The following is a 17,997-nucleotide window of genomic DNA, read 5'->3' as shown; positions in this document are numbered from 1 at the left end:
CAGCCCCCAGTACTGGAAACAACAGCATCAAATCTTCTATGTGAGGAGGTGACATGGTCAAAGCGCATTTATGGGTGATTTTCTAGGCAGTGGCACGGTAGGATGGGTCAGAGCAGGGATATATGACAGTGCACGTAACCGACCATTCATTCATTCAATCATCGAGTTTCTTGTTCTCCATCTGGGCCCTGGTGGCTGCCTGACTCTCCCACTAGACCAGGCTGCACACCTGCCCCTTTGATGGTTTTCCTGTTCTGGCACTGGTGCAGAGCCTGACGTGTAGTAGATATTTAATGACCGTTGAAGAAAGGACAGACAGATGTTGGCAGTGTGTCGGTAAGGAGGGTAGGGGCCGCGGTGGAAGAGCTGGGGGCATTGTGTAGAGAGACATAGGCTTGGCAGATAGTGGATGGCAGGACATCAGGGGATCAATAGGTCTGGATGAGGAGCCCAAGTGAATAAAGATTCCAGGAGTAGCAGGAGGAGGACTCAAGGGGGCTTGTTTTATATTCAGGCGATAGTTCATTTTTAATATAGTGGATTAAACAAACCACACAGCAGCTCCAGTCTGTTACTGAGGTCCGCTCAAGGGAGCCTCAGTCCATGTTCAGCTGGGACTTTTCCTCTCTTTGTTGTCCCAGGTGGTAGGATGTTAAGCTCAGATGGCTGCTATGTTCCAGCTGGGGCTGGTTTCCCACTGCTTTCCTCTTGCTGCTTTCGGAGGTGTCCAACTGATTCCCCGAGAGCAGAACCATGTCTGATTTGTTCTGTTTTGCCCCCTGTGTGTGGTGTGTAATGGGGACTCAAGACTGTGCATATTGGTGGAACAGATGAATGACTTCCTGTGTTGGGTGGGGTGTTTATTAAGATGATGCTGGGATGGAAGAGGAGGCATGTATGGGGGGAGGATTCCAGGCTCAGGGCTCTGCGTATGTGAAGGTGAGGAAGGCAGTTTGAGCAACTGGAAGCAGATCCATATAGTGGTTTGGGGAATGGAAATAGTTCTGACCTCAGTTGACTAATTAGAGGGGCAGCGCCCAAGAGATAAATTCGCTGGCTTATGCCGGCTGCTCAGCTCCCAGACTTCAGTGAGGTGATGCATTGGGAGTGAAGGTAGGTCTCGCTGGAGCTGGTCACAGTGTGCACTGGCCCCCTAGCCTGTGTGTACTCACCCGCCCCTCCTTGCTGGGTCTGGCCCTGCTCTGAGACCACCAAGGAGGTGCCTTGTGGCAATATTCGAAGTTGCTTCTGGTATATAGGCTTGGTGTTGGACCCCGGGAGCCGTCCTTGAAAGGATCTCATTGGCAGCTAGGTGTTAGGGACCGGTGTCCCTTGGAGAAGAGGAGAATGGGGTTCTAGCATCTTCCTCAAGGAGACCACGTGGGGTTCCCTGTAAAGCTGGACCTTGCAAAGTCCGTTTGTGTTGTTCTACAGAGACTAAAATAGGAATGTCCTGGCACCAGTGCACACATGCCCAGAAGCGGGGGAAAGAAAAACCCCGAACCTGGTGACATTCAGAGGCTGCCAAAACCTCTAAATTTGTCGTCTGGTGTGATCTGGAGTCAGCCAGCCGTCCTGGGTGTTCATCTCAAGTAGCCCGGGCAGGGTTCCAAGTGACCAGTTGTCAGACCATGGGAATAATGTGACACTGGGCGGGGAGAGGCAAGAGGACCAGGTCCCTGCCCTGTCTTTTCACCAGAGTAGCTGCTTGTTTATTTTATCCTTTCCAGCTATAAAATAATACAGCTCTCTGTGAAATAATGTAGAAAGATGGGAAGAAGAACAATATCATGTTGTCCCACACTTCAAAGAAGGCTGTGCTGACACTGAACAGTATTTCTCCCCAAACTTGTATCTCAGCATGATTTTTAAAAACCACAGGTAGGTTCATGCTCTGCAGGTTGTTTTGAACACTCCGTGGGGAAATAGAACATGTTTAGTCTAGGCGTAAGAGACGTTTTCACTTGAAGTCTTTCATGTGATTGCAGTAACTCTATGCAAGCCATTTTAATAGCAGGCATATTGTTTTGCTGAATGAATTTGCCATAGTTTACATAATGAAGCGCCTTCTAGACATCAAACCTAGCATGTGGGTTCCCAGTCCCCTTCTCTGACCAGACGCAGGGGAACTGATGCCGGGGTGATCTGATGTCTGTGATGGCAACAGTGCATTTGTAGTGGTCGGCACTGTTGCACCATGAATTTGTTTAGAAAAAGCTCCTCTCCCAGCTTTGCCGCACCCACTTGACAACTGAAATTTACCCCTGAAAAGCAGGTGTTCGTTTTTTAGTAAGAGCTGCATTTGTTTTGGGAAAATCTTATTTCTGTTAGCCCTCTGTTTTAATGCAGGCAAGAAAGCGAGTCAACCTTCCTGAAAGAAGTCAAGGTAAAGCAGCTTTGCTGTTGCCTTGGGAAGGAGGAGCTCTACCACTGAGCAGAGCTTCTTTCTGGGGTTCGTGAAACCAAGCTCCTTGCTTCCAGGGAGGCCTGGTGTGGCCTCTGTGGCTGGGCCTATAGCAGCGCTAGATTCTCTGGCCAGAGCCAGGCAGCAGTTACTCCAGAGCAGGACACCTTCGTGGGCCTGATTTCCCAGCTGCCCCTGTAGAGCCCCACTTTCTCCCGCAGGTCTTCAGTGAGGAAATGACCCCAGACCTCAGGGACTGCACACCCCAGGGAGGGCACAGGCTTTGAACAGCCCGGGCCAACAGTTGTCAGTGATAGGATAGCAATGCCACAGGAACCCTGGTAGGATCACACTACCCAGGCTGCTCACAGGCCCGGCTCTCCAGAACCCTGGAAGTGACCAGCCCCAGCTCCTCTGGCTTCGGACCTGTGTCCAAAGATGCAAGATGCTTCCCTGTGCTGTCAGGGCAGAGCTGAGCTTTGTGTGTTGGGGTCAAACATGGCTCCTAATTGGCAGCACAGACAATGGGCCTCTGTGTTTGTTCCCAGAAGATTGCCCAGCTCTGCGGCAATGACACGTGTTTCGATGTACCAAAAAAAAAAAAAAAGAAAGTCAGAGCCTGACATTTCAGCACAGTTCACTTCTTAGAATTCTGTCCTTATTGCCAAGAGATCTTGCTATCCGTTGTCCAGTGGCACCATCGTTGCCTTACCAGCAGGTTGTGGTCCCTTTGTAGGATCCTGTGAGCATAGCAGACCACCAGGGTCCCAGTGTCACACCAGGCAGGTGCAACAGCACGAAAGGTCTTACTGGGCTTGATTTAATAAACTGATCTGCCCCGGATCTCTTCCATCCCAGGGTCCCACCCTGGCAGGATACAGTGGCCACCAGAGAGAAGCGCCCTTCCCACATGGCCTTCCCAACAGTGGTCTTCACTGAGGCACAGTGTAGGCCTCTTACACCTGGGGTTCTCAAAAGAGGCGAGTGAGAGGTGCCTGTGGCCAAACCACTGGCACAGGTAGGGGTAGTTTTCATACCCGTGCATTGTAGAAACTTTGAGAAGTAGAGTTTTCAGATGCATTTTGGACTCAGCAGGAAGCAGGACTCACCTGGGAGCAGGGAGGTGGCTAAGGCAGTGACTGTGTCTCATCACGGAGAGAAAAAGAGAGGTGGAGGGGCTTTGAGGAATTGGCTCACAGGGCAGACTGGCAGGCTGAGGACCCAGAGGATTTGATGTCACCATCTTGGATCCAAAGTCTCCTTTTTTCTTAGGATCTCCGTCTTTTTTCTTTCAAGGCCTTCAACTCATCAGACAAGGTCCGTAACATTCTGTGGAGGATCATCTCTTTTCCTCACAGTCTGCTGATTTCGGCATTAATTGCATCTTTAACAAAAATCTGAAAAATACCTTCAGCACAGCATCTGGGCTGGAGTTTTACCAAACAACTGTGTACTTCATTCCAGCCATGCCACGCTGACATTAAAAATTAGCCAGCCTGCCTCCCAGTGTGCAGGGTGGGAGCACCTAGTAGGTGGCCACGTGGTATCTGTAGATTCAGAGGCTAGATGCACTCTTCTGTGGCAGACACTCTGGCCTGACATCCTGTATGTTTTACTTAGCTATTTGCCATTATCTGTCCCAGGTTTGGGTCTTTTTTGTCCCTAGTGCCTAGAGGAGATCCCAGCACATAGGTACTCAGTAAGTCTTTGTGGGATAAATTAATGAACTGGAAGGGTAGCAGTGCCCACCAACAGAGCATTCACTCACTCTGAGGCCCTTCCGTATGCAGAAGGAATGGCACAAGTCCCATGTCTTTGGGCTTGTGAAGTGGCCCTGCTGGCTTACATCACCTCGGCGGCATTTTCACCACTGTGGTCATTGTTGGACTGTAGCCCTTTCCTCCCACACGGAGGTCATGAGACCTTGGAGAGCTGGGGACATTCCAGTGATTTTGATTTCCCAGTGATAGAGCCAGGCACAGTGCTGGAACAGACGAGCAAACTCAGTGAGACATTAAATTATGGAATGGATTGATTGGCAGTTTAGGTAATAATTCATGACAACCCTGTGCATTCTTTTTTTCCTGGAACGGGGGATTGAACCCAGGACCTTGGGCTTGTGAGGCAGGCAAGGTGCCACTGCACTACATCTCCGGCCCAACCCTGTGCATTCTTAATGGCCTCCAAATTGCCATTTCAGCCTTTCTTCTTAGCCCTCCCCACAATGAGTAAATGTAATTTGACGATGCCAGAGGTGTTCGGGGGGGAGCTCCGATGTCACCTGGTCACTCTGCAGATGTGGGCTTGCTTGCACAGCTTCTGAGCTTGTGAGCTGGCAGGCTTTCATCTGAGCCTCTCCACAGCCCCTGAATAAAGTGGAAAGGACCTCTTGTGATAGAGGGATTTAGAGACCCCCACCCACCATTCCCAGATTCATTAGAGGACTGTTTAGACCAAGACTGAAACAGTGGGAACACAGTGAGAAGCTGACCCCGTCCCTGTGGCCCGGGAGAGTCATCATCCCAGCCCACTGAAGAAAGTCATTAATTAGGCAGTGGGTGAGACCTCGGAGAATCATGCCCTGCAAAGGATTTCAGGAGGATTCATATCCCTGTGATGCATTTATCACCAGAGTCCAGTAGGATTCCCTGGGTGGAGCTGGAAGTCCCCAGAATGCCAAACCAAATGTCCTCTCCTTCCCACAGCTCCCAGGAGACCCTGGAGCAGGCAGCTGAAGGAAGTCTTAGGGTATCTGGGGCTGTCATGTTGGGAGCCCAAGGTCAGCCCAAGGCCAGATCATCATCCACTTCCTAATGAATTGCATCTTCTCACCATCCCGAACTTTTAAGATGCTTCAGGTTGCATTTTTATAACAGCATGTATTTAAAGACAACCTATTTTGAGATGATTAAATATATTAATATATATATATATCATTTCACTGTATTATTATGCAGTCATTAAATGTTTACAAAAGCTCTAGATTGTTTGAGAAAGATAAAGAGTTCAGTTTTTGGCAAAGCAACACATCAAACGTATAACAAATATGATCACAGCTACCTCAAAATATCTAGGTATAGAAAAAAGGCTGGAGTGGGAGGCTGAGGCAGGAGAACTGCAAGTTTGAGGCCAGCCTAGGCCACTTAATAAGACACTGTCTCAAACTAAAAAATGCTGAGGGTTTAGTTTAGTAGTAGAGCACTTGCTTAAGCATGTGTGAGGCCCTGGGTTCCATCCCCAGTACTGCAAAAAACAAAAACAGGCTGGAAGGAAGAGCCTTCTAACGACACTAATTATAGGGGTTTTTTGCCCTTGATTGTGGTAAGGTTATTAATTGTTTTTATTTTTTATAATTTCTTATATTCTCAAAATATCCCATATTGACCAAGTGTTGCTTTTACAGTATATCTGATAGGTTGCTTCGTGTTTTTCATTTAGTAAAGCATAAACGTCCAGAGCAAGTGTTTAATGCATAGTTGATTCAAGGCTGTCTTCGCAAAAGTAGCAGACAATAACATGTCAGTGTATTCTTCATTCCTGTTTAGGGTTTAGAAGCTGTCACCAGGAAGTCCAAGTGGCCTTAAGGGACATTATTCCTCTGTGTTGGGGCTGGGGACCAGCCACCTGGTTCACCATGTTCCTTCTTTGCCCCTTTGGATGGTGACATATGTGTACCCCAACTGCTGAGGGCCTGGGAGTTTCAGCAAACCTTTTCCTATATATGTGAGGGTGAGTTCCCTGAAGTCATGGGGGCCTCAGAAGTGCCTGGCTGTGTCAGTGGGCTCTTGGGAATCTTCCTCCAAGGCTGCCTTAGGTCTTGCCTCAGTTGGGTCTGTCCAACAGGAATGTACTGTCCCCGAAGCAGGAGTCAGGCTGATGCACAGTCCCTGTGCAAAGTAGGCGTCGTGTGTCTTCGTTACTTTAGCGTTGCTGAGACAAAATACCCCACACCCAAAGTTCAAGGCGGGAAGCTCATTTGCTCAGTCTGTAGAGGTTTCAGTTCACAATTGGCTGGCTGCAAGGCAGGGTGGCACAGCAGAGGGGCATCGCAGAGGAGAAACAGTCTGGCAGGCAGAAGGTAGCAAGGCAACAAGGGCCGACCACAGCTCTTTCTGTCTCATATCTTATCCAGGCTTCTTAGGGAAGGCAGCGCTCACACCCTTAACCCTAGAGCCCTTGATCTGAACATTGCACCGTGAATCAAACCCAGCGTCACACACTGTAAATTCAGCCACCTCTGAAAAAGCCCCACCTATGACCGCCTGACACTTTGGGGGGACATCTAGACACAGCCCCAACAGATGGCTCTGTGGCCAGCTCTACTATTCTTATGATAATTGTTACTTTGATTTTTGTTTGGGGATCTACCCCTAGACAACTAGCAATAAGCCATTATTATTGTTGTTGTTATGCCGCAGTGCAGTGAACTTCTACATTGATGAACACATTTCATTTTCCCAGCCATAGGGTGAGTTTGAGATGGGTATTGGCTCCATAGCAAGCCAGTTAACCCAACACAGCTCTTTTGAACCAGACCAGGCATCTTCCCTGCTGGACCCAGAGCTGAGAGCCGGTGAGGAAGAGACTGTTTGGCAGTGAAGCTGTCGAAGCCAAGCCAAGAGATGGACAGAAACAAGTGCCAATTGTGTTGTGGGAGCTCTGGTACCAAGAAGTAGCCTTTGTAGCCAAGGTATCTTTCTTGTGCTTAATCCCATAGGGCTGCTTTTCTGCCACTTGACACTTCAAGAGTCCTTTCCTATGCACTGTATTTGAAGTGTCTCTGTCTTGCCAGGGCACAGATAGACAAGCAGATAACGGCTGTTGACTGCATGAGACCTGGAGGGGGCCGCGAGCTGAGCCTGGGCTCTGGAAGGTTTCCTGAGCTAAGTTTGCACAAGGAGAGAAAGTCAAAGGCAGAGGGCGGTGATCACCTTGGCCCCACCTGGTGGGGAGCACAGTGTGTGGCAGGACACAGGTAGTCTGAGTGCCTGGGTAAGCTTCTTGGGGGCCCGCGGAGGGACTCAAATAGGGATGCTATGTGCAAACTTGCCACATAGCCAGAGATTTAGCTCAGTGGTTCTACCACCTGCCTTGCAAACTTGTCATGTAGACACTCCAGTGGTGGTGCAAGGATGGATTTGAAAGGACTGAGACCAGTTAGGAGGCCAAGATTATGGCAGAAGGTGGGGGAGGTCTGGAGCAGGTGAGAGAGGAGGAGAGAGCTGGAGAAACACGAGGGCATAAAACCAGGAGAACACGCACACTTGGGAAAGGGTTAGGTCTGGACCTGAGCTTTGGCTTGGGGCCTGAGGCATCAGCAGGATTGAGAAAAGGGGAAGTGGAGTGTGTATGTGTATTGATGAGTCCAGGTTGTGTGTGTGTGTGTGTGTGTGTATTGAGGAGTCCAGGTTGGAACATGCTGTGCAGAGGCACATGGTTCCAGGGGTATTGATGGAAGCAGGTTGAGTGGCCATTACCCAGAGAACACGCTCTCACATGGAGTGCGTGAAACACATTTTTTTTTTTGAGACATAGCCTCAAAAATGTAGCCAGGCTTGCCTAGAACTCACTGTGTAGCTGTGACAGGTTTTAAATTCATGATCTTCTTGCCTCAGCCTCCCACGTGCTGGGATTATACGCATATGCCAGCATGCCAGGCTGTGAAACACAGTTTCATGTCACTTTCTTTTCTACCTAGTTCTGGGGAAAAGATAGAGGATGCCCCTTTACTAAAAAAGGGAGGAGGGCGAGGTGGAATTGTCCCAGCAACCTAGAGGCCCAAGAAGACACACAGGACCTGCTCCAAACCTTTTACAGTACAGAGCTTTGCATTAAAACTCAAACTGCTGGGATGTTCTATAATCAACCCTCACAGGTTTCATATAACTCAAGACACTGTCTAGAAATGGAAGAAAACAATTGCTAATACAAGATTATGTTTGTTGGGGAACCCCAGGCTCTGGGGGTGGATTGCGCTCGGGAGCCTGCTACATTTTGGATCTGGAATGTCCCTCAAAGACCCATGAGCCAAAGCTTGGCTTTCAGCCGGGGAGTATTGAAGGGTGGTAGGACCTTTAAGGGGAGGGCCCTAATGGGAGGTTTTAGGTCATTGGAGGTGTGTCTTGGAAGGAGACTGAGAGGCCCTGGTCTCTTTCTCTCTCTCTTTGCTTCCTAGCTGCCACCGTGGGATGGGCAGCTTCCTTGGCCACAAGCTCCTGTCATGATATGCTGCTTCCCCACAGATCCCAAAAGCAATGGGGCCAACTGACCGTGAATGGAAGACTGTCCAAAACTGTGAGTCAGAATACACCTTTTCTCTTTAGAAGCCGATTGTCTCTGATATTTGTAGGAATAATGGAAAGCCCTTCCAACCAAGGTGGCAGTGAGATGGCCAAGGGTGGGAAGGGTCCCAAGCAAGGTATTCAGACTTGAATGCTGTCAGAGGTGCTGGTTTAACTGTGAGACTGACTGAAGGGTCATTCAAGGGGAGCCAGAGTGAGGACTGGAGCTGAGGCTGTGGAGCCCTAAAGAACTGTGAAGCTTAAGGGGCTAGAAGAGAGGAGGCAGCCACCAAGGGGAAGGGATGGCTGGGGAACCAGGAGAGGAACAGGAAGCTGTGCCTGGGAAGCCAAGGAGGAAGAGAATTTCCAGAAGTGGGTTATCAGAAATGCCAAATAAGCCGGGCATGATAATGAATACCTGTGATCCCAGCAGTCTAGGAGGCTAAGGCAGAAGGATTACAAGTTCAAGCTCAGCCTGGGTGCCTCAGTGACTTAGTAAGAATCTGTCTCAAAATAAAAAATAAAAGGACTGGGGATGTGGCTCAGTGTGAGAATGCCCTGAGCTCAATCCCCAGTACCATGGCGGCGGGGGGGAGCATTGGACAGTGATGGTTGGATTATGCAGTAAGGGATTGGTAGTGATTATCACCAAAACCATTTTGCACAGTGGTAGGCAAGGGGCACCTGAGCCTACAGGTTGGAGAAGAATTAGTAGACAGGAAGACCCTCAGCACCCCTTCAGTTTCAGGGCAAAGGAGAAAGGATGGAGCAGCTTCTGTTCTCTCCATCCAGGATCTATTACTGAAAGACAGAGAGGAGGGTGCAGCGGGGCCTAGGGGGGCGCCTTCGTGATGGGGACCATGTGTGTGTCTCCTCCTCCATAGAATTCAGTAGGGTTAGAACTTTCCAATCTTTGACCATTAAATGTACCTTTTACTCTTTTAATCCCATGGGCCCTATGTTTTGTAATAGTGTTTGTATTTGTTTGCATGTTTTTAAGAGATAGAGTCTTGCATTGTTGCCCAGGCTGGCTTTGAACTCTTGGGCTCAGGCCGTCCTGCCTCAGACTCCTGAGTAGCTGGGACTTCAGGCACATGCACCTGTACTAGGCTAGCTTTCTCCATCTCCCTCATTGTACTGCATTTATTAGGAAATAATTCTATTTTATTAATAAAAACAGTGACTAATAACAGTCTGGTAAACATGAGATAAACCACATCACTGCAGTGTCTAGTGCAAAGCCCAGGAGAAGATATTCTGGTTACTTTGGCCAACCTTATTTCCTTCCTTTCTATCTTTCTTTCTGTTTTTGTTTGTTTGAGACAGGGTTTCATGGTGTCATTCAGACTGGCCTTGAACTCACAACGATCCTCCTGCCTCCTGCCTCAGCCTCTCCAGCGCAGGGATTCCAGGCGTGTGCCACCACACCCGGACTTCCATTTCTAATTTACTAAGGGTCACCCATGTGTCCTTCGAGAAGGTAGAGACAGGGCACGAATGTAATTGCAAGTGTATTCGGCATTCCATGTTCAGAGTGCTTGTCAGCATCTCATGCTGAGTTGGATCCGGGAGCAAGGAAAATAGTTACATTGCTCTGCAGCCAGGACTCTACCTGCCTGCTCATCTGCACAGCTGTCCTGTCCTGGGAAGCATCAGGCCCACCGGTAGCCAGTCCTGAGTTCCTGTTGTGCTCCTTGGTACCAAGACCTGGGGACTTGAGAGGGCTGTGAGCACAGCAGCAAGTATGGAGGCATGAATGGGCTGCCCAGAAATGCCCATGTCTCCTGGGTACCAGAGTGGAGATTTTTATGGTTCATCGCGGGAGAATCGTGCCTGAAGGGAGGTTGCATTGGACTGTTGTGGCTGTCAAGGTCCTGAGCTGCCAGGAGATCAAACATTGAGGAGGAATATCTGCAGACAAAAAGGAAACAAAACAAAACAAAAACAAAGTAAAAAACCGCCAAACCAAACCAAGCCAAAACAAAACAGAAAACCAAAAACCTAGACACTAAAGCACCTGGAGAGAAAATATCACAGCAAACATGGCTGTTTTGGGTTCACAAGCACATACTAGGGAAGGGAAGGAAGTCTGGGGCTGAGGAAGTTAGAATACATTTTTCTTTCCACTTCTGGTTGAAAAAATGTATTTACAGTAGAAGCACCATTCAATAAATAAACAAGCAAATAATGAATAAAGCATCAAATACTGCTTTGGGTTTTCGCTGACAGCAGGAAACAGAATCAGCTTCAAGCAGATCATCAAAAATAAGGGTGGTACCCACAGGAGGAGGAAGAAAACGGAGCACTTGACTGACATTGCCATAGGGCATGGGGCTGGGTCACCAACATCCCTGGGTAAATACCAAGCTGGAAGAGGGGTGGCTGGCTTGATGCAGGCAGATCAGAAGGGAGGCCTCTCAGCTGAGTAAGCCCCAGGAAGATCCAGGCATTACGGACTCCGAGCCGCTCTCCTGAGGGACGGTGCTGAAGAGTCTCATTTTATTGAAAATTGGACTGTGTGAAACAGGGTCAAATTAAGAGACCTTTCTCAGCAGTTACCTGAGGGGCCTCTTCTCTCTAATTACTAGGATTGCACAGTTAAAATAACCCCCATTGTTCCGCCTGGCTTCTGAAAGAGCAGCCTGTTCTTGGCAGGTGCACGAAGCCAAAGCACCATGCTTACCCGCATTGTCTGAAGTGGTTCATCCAAGCGCAGAACAATGAAATAGTGGTTTATTAGGTTAATTGCTACTGCAAAAAAAAAAAAAAAAAAAAAAAAAAAAAAAAAAAAAACAAACAAACAAAACAAAACCAAAAACAGAAGAAGCAAAACAAGCCAAATAGCCCCCACCAAAAACCAGTGGGAAGATACATTAGAAAACAGACACAAGGCTGTGCAGATAAAAGACAAACTGCGGCCCCAGTCTTTTTCTCTGTAAATTAGTGTGTTATAAAAACATGGTAATCAGATTATGTTAAACCCTTCCCATAGGAAACCTGAAAAGTCTGCACTTCCAGGAGCTATGCTCTGCAGTTATAGGAGCCTTCAAGGGTAAGAAAAATAATCTATTTTCAAGCAGAGACAATGTATGAAAAGGTAAGATTATCATTTCCTTCTCTCTGCCTCTGTTTTTGTTGGTGCTGGGGATTGAACCCAGGGCCTTGCTCATGCTAACCTTGGCTTTATTTTTGTCTCTGCTAGCTATATATTTATCACCCCTCTCTCCCTCTCTCCCTCTCTCCCTCTCTCTCTCTTTTTGTGGTACCAAGGATTGAACTCAGGACTTTGCCAGGCAGGCACAGTACCACTGAACTAAATCCCCTGCATCCCTTTGGTTTTTTGAGACAAAGTCTTACTATGTAGTTCAGGCTGGCCTTGAACTCACTATGTATCCCTGGCTGGCCTCGACCATGTAGTGATCCTCCTGCCTCAGCCTCCCCTCAAGTATTGGGCTTACAGGTGTGCACTACTACACGTGGCTTTTGTCTCACTAGTTATTTTCTGTTTTGCTTCTTTCCTTCCTTCTCACCCTCCGTGTTTAGCTCTGTAAGACACTCATTTAGCAGAACAATCCCCTTTTGCCTGGAGACTTGTTCTACCAGCTGAGCTTCAACTCCCAGGGAAGCTGCCTCCCCAGCAGACAGGACTCCATGTTGCCGTTGCTATCCCCAGCCAAGGGTGATTCTCCTCACTGGCACCCCTCCCCACGCGCTGGTATTACCCAGAGGCCTTCCGGAGCCGGGCCTTCCAGAGCCGACCCTTCCTTCCTGAGTCTCCTTGTGGCACAGAGGGTAACAAGCTTCTATTTCACGAGGCCTACAGAACGCAGTGAAGGAGATGGTGCCAGTTAGAACTTCTGGGGGGAGAGTTTTGCACAGATAGTAACTGTTCAGTAAACATTCAGCTCCTCTCATACCGGCAAAACCCATGCCATATAATGAGAGTATCTCCTTGCTGGCCAGGATTAGAGCAGTTGTGTGTCAGGTTGATTTTCGTATGTGCTCATGGGCTGTTCACATAGACAGGAGCTGGATTTCCTTGCCATCACCACTCAAGGTGATGGGGACATAAATTGTGTTCTCCAGACTGGGCAGAGATACTGTCGTGTGTCTTTTCTGTGGGTCTTGGTACAGGGGCCCCTCAGGAAAGGTGTTGATTCAGAGGTGTTCATGAAGCGAGGTGGGGTGGGATGAGGGGTGCTTATCAGGAGGGGCGCTGGGGGTTTTGTTTTGTTCAGGACAGGGTATTGCTATATATTCCTGGCTGGTCTTGAACTCACTGTGTAGCTCGGGTTGGCCTGGACCTTGTGGCAATCCTCCTGCCTCAGCCTTTCAAGTGCTGGGCTGGGAGCTGGGAGTGGCCTGGGAATGGAGGCCTGGCTTCTGCCCGGCCTCTCTAAAAGGGAAGAGCATGCCCTGAAAGATCAAACTTCCTGGCCTGCATACTGTCCAGAGTGCACTGGATGGAACCCTAGTTCTCAAGGGCGTCTGGGGTTCTAGCTTGGCCTAGGATGTAGCGAAGTCACAGCCCCAAATGTGATCCTAGAGAATCTAATGCCCTAACCCAGGTACACGGACAGTGAGAGAAGTAGGTTTCTCCCTGCGACAGGGCATTCCAGGAACACCTCCCCACCCCGATCTGGAGAGCTGCATTTTGTCCCTGCCTCGCTTTGATTTCCAAGACTCAGCTTCAGAGAGCAGGCTGGAGAGAAGCAGAGTATCAGGAGACATCACTGTGCAGAACCATTGGCTTCAGGGCGTCCTGGTGTGGAGAGACCCGGGGTCGGCCCTGGCTCGTTCTGCAGGGCCAAGACACTTGGGAGAGTCTGTCGCGTGGCTGCCACAGCCTGCCGGCCTTTGTCTCTCTTTTCCTGCCTGTACAGTGTGTGTGTGTGTGTGTGTGTGTGTAAGCGTGAGAGAGGGAGAGGAGGGGAGGCGTGTGTGTGCGTGTGTCCACTCCCACACACGCATACCCAGAGGAAGTGCTTGCCAGGCAAAAGCCAGCCAGGAGAGAGTAGAAACATCTCTGCATGTTATATTCTCCGATGACCCCTTTAAATATATGACAAACAGTTCCAACAAAAGCCCATTTAGCTTTTATGCCTCTGACTTGCAATATCCATTCCAGTTAATTACAGTGATTTAAAAACATCTGCATTTAATAAAAACCCTTCCTCTCCCTTGATCTCGGCCCACTCCCACCCCACCCCCTTCAGCCACTGGGCTAATGCAGAGAACATAATCTCTCTCACACCAGGATGCCCAGCCGCACCAGGCTCACCTGGAGGAGGTGGGGGGAGGGGCCTGGGCTCAGGCCCTGGGAAGAGGCAGACCTGGAAGCAAATGGTTATACTCCAGGCCCTTCGTTCATGCTGGGCCTTAGGCTGTTCCATTTGACAATAGGGCAGACTGAGGCAAGGCAGGGGCATCACGCTTAGCCTGAGTTTCCCTTTGCCCTGAGAAGGAGGTGCAGTGAGAAGGCCAGGAGGCAGAACCTCAACGGGGTGTGTAGGCCCCCAGACCGCCACCCAGTCATGGTCCAGGCCACCTTTTCAAAGAGTGATGTGCTGGTGCCTGGCTCCCTTCTGCAGCCCTGGCACTGTGTTTGTGGTTCATACGTGGGGTCCTGGGTGTCGGCCGTCACACTAACTCCTGGGGACACCGAGAGCCTCCTGAGCATTCTGAGCTGGGGGATCTCCAGCCTGCAGTGGAGAGCGCAGAGGGGCTCCATAGCCTGCCCCACAGTCTGTGGGTAATCTGGCCTTGGCCGAGGAGTGGGTGGGCCCTGCCGGAGCCTGGCTGTGGACCCTGAGGTCCCACAGCTGCCAACCAAGGCACAGGGCACTGCTCACCACCTCTCTCAGAGGCCACCTTCAGTGTGGACCCTGTTTTCAGTGGAGGGGAGAGAATGTCCACTTGCTTCCACCCAGCAGTGCAGGGCTTTGGATGAGGCCGGAGGTCTGGGGGGCCGTGACAGGAAGCACATGGCCTTGGTAGGAAGGTGGGGTAGGCCCTCAGCCCCAGCTGGCAGAGGCCCTGCAGGCTCTTCCTTCCTCCAGGAACTGTCTCTCCTGGGTTGGAGCTGAGAGCAGCTAGGCTTCCTGAGGTTGCCCTCACTGTACCTGGTGAGGAGGGCGGGGTGAGAAAACATCTTCTGTGGGTTTCCATCTCCTTGCTGAGCCCCAGTGCCACCTGCTGGGCCAGGTGCAGATGGTCCCTGGGGGATCAGATGCTCACAAGTGCTGGGCCATGTTGGAGAGGGATGAGGGGACCCCACCAGGCTTCCTGAGGTGCAGCTTGGTCCAGGTTGCCTCAGCAAGCAGGAATGCATCAAATCCAGCCACTCCTTCCTACCTACTTATTTATTTGATTTGTTACATTAGGTGTTGAAGCCAGGATTTTTACGTGGAGCTACATCTCCAACCCTTTCCATTTTTATCTTGTGATAGTCTTGCGAAATCACTAAGTTGCCAAGGATGGACTTGAACTTGTGATCTTCCTGCCTCAGCCTCCTAAGAGTGCTGGGATTATAGGTGGGCGTCCCACATCTGACTCTTGCTACCCAGTCATGAGCAACCCTGTGTAGACTGTGCACCCCAGAGTGGGATGGAAGATTTGAGAAAGCCAATCCCTGGCCGGGGATTTAGCTCTGTGGTTCTGCCTCTGCCTTGCAAACGCAAGGTCCCAATTTTGATCCCCGGTACCAAAAAAAAAAAAAAGATAAAGAAAGCCAACCCCTTGGGAGTTATCCTCTATGGAAAAGACTTTCCCTAGGTCTTTCAGTGCAGTATCTGTCAGTCACACTCCACTCCCCCGCCTGGCCCCCCATGCCCTGTTTATTTTCCTTCCTTTATTGTGGAGCTCCTGCTTATTTGCCTGTTGTTTCTATCCCCAAGTGGATGGGGACTCAGCAAATGTGTGATCAGGGTATGCAGGGAATGCAGGACAGACAGGCCTGCAGTTACACAGCAAAGGCACAGCTGGGCTGTGTGCTGGGGTCTCGGCGTGCAGCTGCGCAGTGGCTTTTGCGGACCCAAGGCACTCTGGGTGGGGGCTGATGTGATCCGGTCCTCACTGAGATCCCTCTGCCCCTTCTCTGTGCGTTGTCCTCCATCCTCACCATCTCTGCTCCCCCCAGCACCTTTATGGTCTTTCTGTTCTGAGCCCACGGCCTCAGCCACATCCTTCTGTGTTGATCCTCTTTGCTGAGTGAACCCGGGCCTCCTCGGGAGGGTGCCTTCCCCATCCCTGTTCGTCACTGCAGCGGAGAGCTCCCTCCTGTGGGTGTGTCCTGACTGACACTTCCCTGGGTCCCAGCCTCTGCTCCTCTGAGGAAGTCAGTCACCCGCTGTCATCGCCTGCTGTCATCTCCTGACCCTGTGCTGAGGTTTCTGACACCCTGCTCACATCTCTTGCCAGGATCCCTGTCTGCTGTGACCTCACTTCCTCATGTGGCCATAGTGCTGCCCCCTTGACCTCTTTTCCTGTCCCCTGCATTCACCACTCAGACCTGCACCCTTCTCTGCTGAGGACAGACACAAACTCAACCCCGAAGGCCTCTGCTCCCTCTGCTGCTCCCTCCCACTTCCTCCTGACCTACTTTCCCTGTCCTGTCCCCCCAAAACCCCTGCCTCCTGCCTGCCACCTCCCAAACCGGTGTCAGCAGAAATCAGCTGGTTCCACAGGCAGCTAAGTTCAGTTAAAGCCAACAGATTTACTAGCTGTATGACCTCGGACACGTGGCCTGACCTCTGGAGTCTCACCTGTAAAATGGGAGCAATAGGATTAAAAAGGTACAGGAGAAAGTTGTCGAAGGCAGTCTACAAGCACAGTTACACTTTGTGTGCCTATTTATCTATCTATCTATTTGTACTTGGGATTGGACCCAGAGCCTTCATACTGAGCTGCCTTCTCAGATCTTTTATTTCGTATTTTGAGTCAGGGTCTTATTTAGTTGCTAAATTGCCCAGGCCAGGTTTGAACTTGTAGTTCTCTGGCCTCAGCCTCGCTGAGTGCTGAGATTATTGGCATGCCCCTCTGTGGCCAGCTATTTATATTTACTTAATTTTGAGACAGGGTCCTGCTCTGTTGCCTGGGCTGGTCTCCATTCGAGTGCTCGAGTGATCTTCCCCCATTGTCAGGCTCCCCAGGAACTGGGTCTGCAGGCATAGACCCCTGAGCCCCAAATGTGTACCTTTTATGCTACTGGTGACCATAGTCACAGACCTGCATTATGGATATTTGTGCCTATGCTTTTCTTTCCTGGACTGAAGAAACAGGGCCAGGTCTTTTTCATCCTAGTATTTCTGGCCACTTTGAACACAGGGCTTCGTGCATAGTGGATATCTAGTAACGTGTCATGGATTTGAATTGAATCTGCCTTTCTGAAGTTTTCCCAAATTGTGGTAATGGGGGCTGTCTTGTTTTTCTTTCTTTCTTTTTTTTTTTTGGTACTGGGGATCGAACTCAGGACCTTGTGCTTGCAAGCAGGTGGCGGAACCAATGAGGTCCATCCCCGGCCCAGGGGCTGTTGGTGGTGATGACCTCAGGTGTTCGCCCAGGGCCCTCAGAGGTCTTGGCAGGAAGAAAGACCCTGTCAGGAGGTGGCTGGGACATTGCTGGGTTTAGTTGAAGACATTTGTCTCCTGGAAGGGTGACACAAACTGCAGACTACTTGCTCATAGCTTGTGAGTGTACTGGATGACCAACAGATGTGTCCTGCTCGTGAACTGCTGGGGTTTTCTGAGATGTCAGCAGAGCCCAGCAGCCCTGGGGTTCACCAAGAGCTGAGTCCTCTTCTTCTTCTTCTTTTTTTTTTTTGGTACTGAAGATCGAACTCAGGTCCTTGCGCTTGAGAGGCAGGCGGTGGAACCACTGAGCTAACTCCCCAGCCCTGAGTCCCTTTCTTTACGGAGACCCAGCCCTGACAAGTCACTGTACCCAGAGAGCCCACAGGCCATTGCTGGCCATCCTCGGCTCAGGCGGAGTCATCCTCGCCCAGCGCTGAGTGCACTGCAGGCACTCGACAAACAGTCCTTGAATGAGAGAATAAAGGCCCGGGGAGACCCTATGCTTTCCACACCAGAGACCTGGTTTCAACTCCCAGCTCTGCCAAGAGCTTTATCTCTTTCCAGTATTAAGACCGTGCTGTGTGGTCTTATGCTGGCTTCTTCCAGTTACGTAGCACGTGTTTATTGCCTAGCCCTCCCCAACATGAACTGGGCTTAGAGCTGGGGTGCAGCCCACTGCCACTATGGGAAACAGTCTCCAGACTCCCACACCTGGGGCCAAGAGGAGCAGCCCTTGGAGAGT

Source organism: Fukomys damarensis, unplaced genomic scaffold, assembly GCF_012274545.1.
Source record: "Fukomys damarensis isolate Sample0158 unplaced genomic scaffold, DMR_v1.0_HiC HiC_scaffold_23, whole genome shotgun sequence".
NCBI classification, from domain to species: domain Eukaryota; kingdom Metazoa; phylum Chordata; class Mammalia; order Rodentia; family Bathyergidae; genus Fukomys; species Fukomys damarensis.
The sequence above is the reverse complement of the archived record's forward strand: the minus strand, read 5'-3'. Positions refer to the sequence as shown.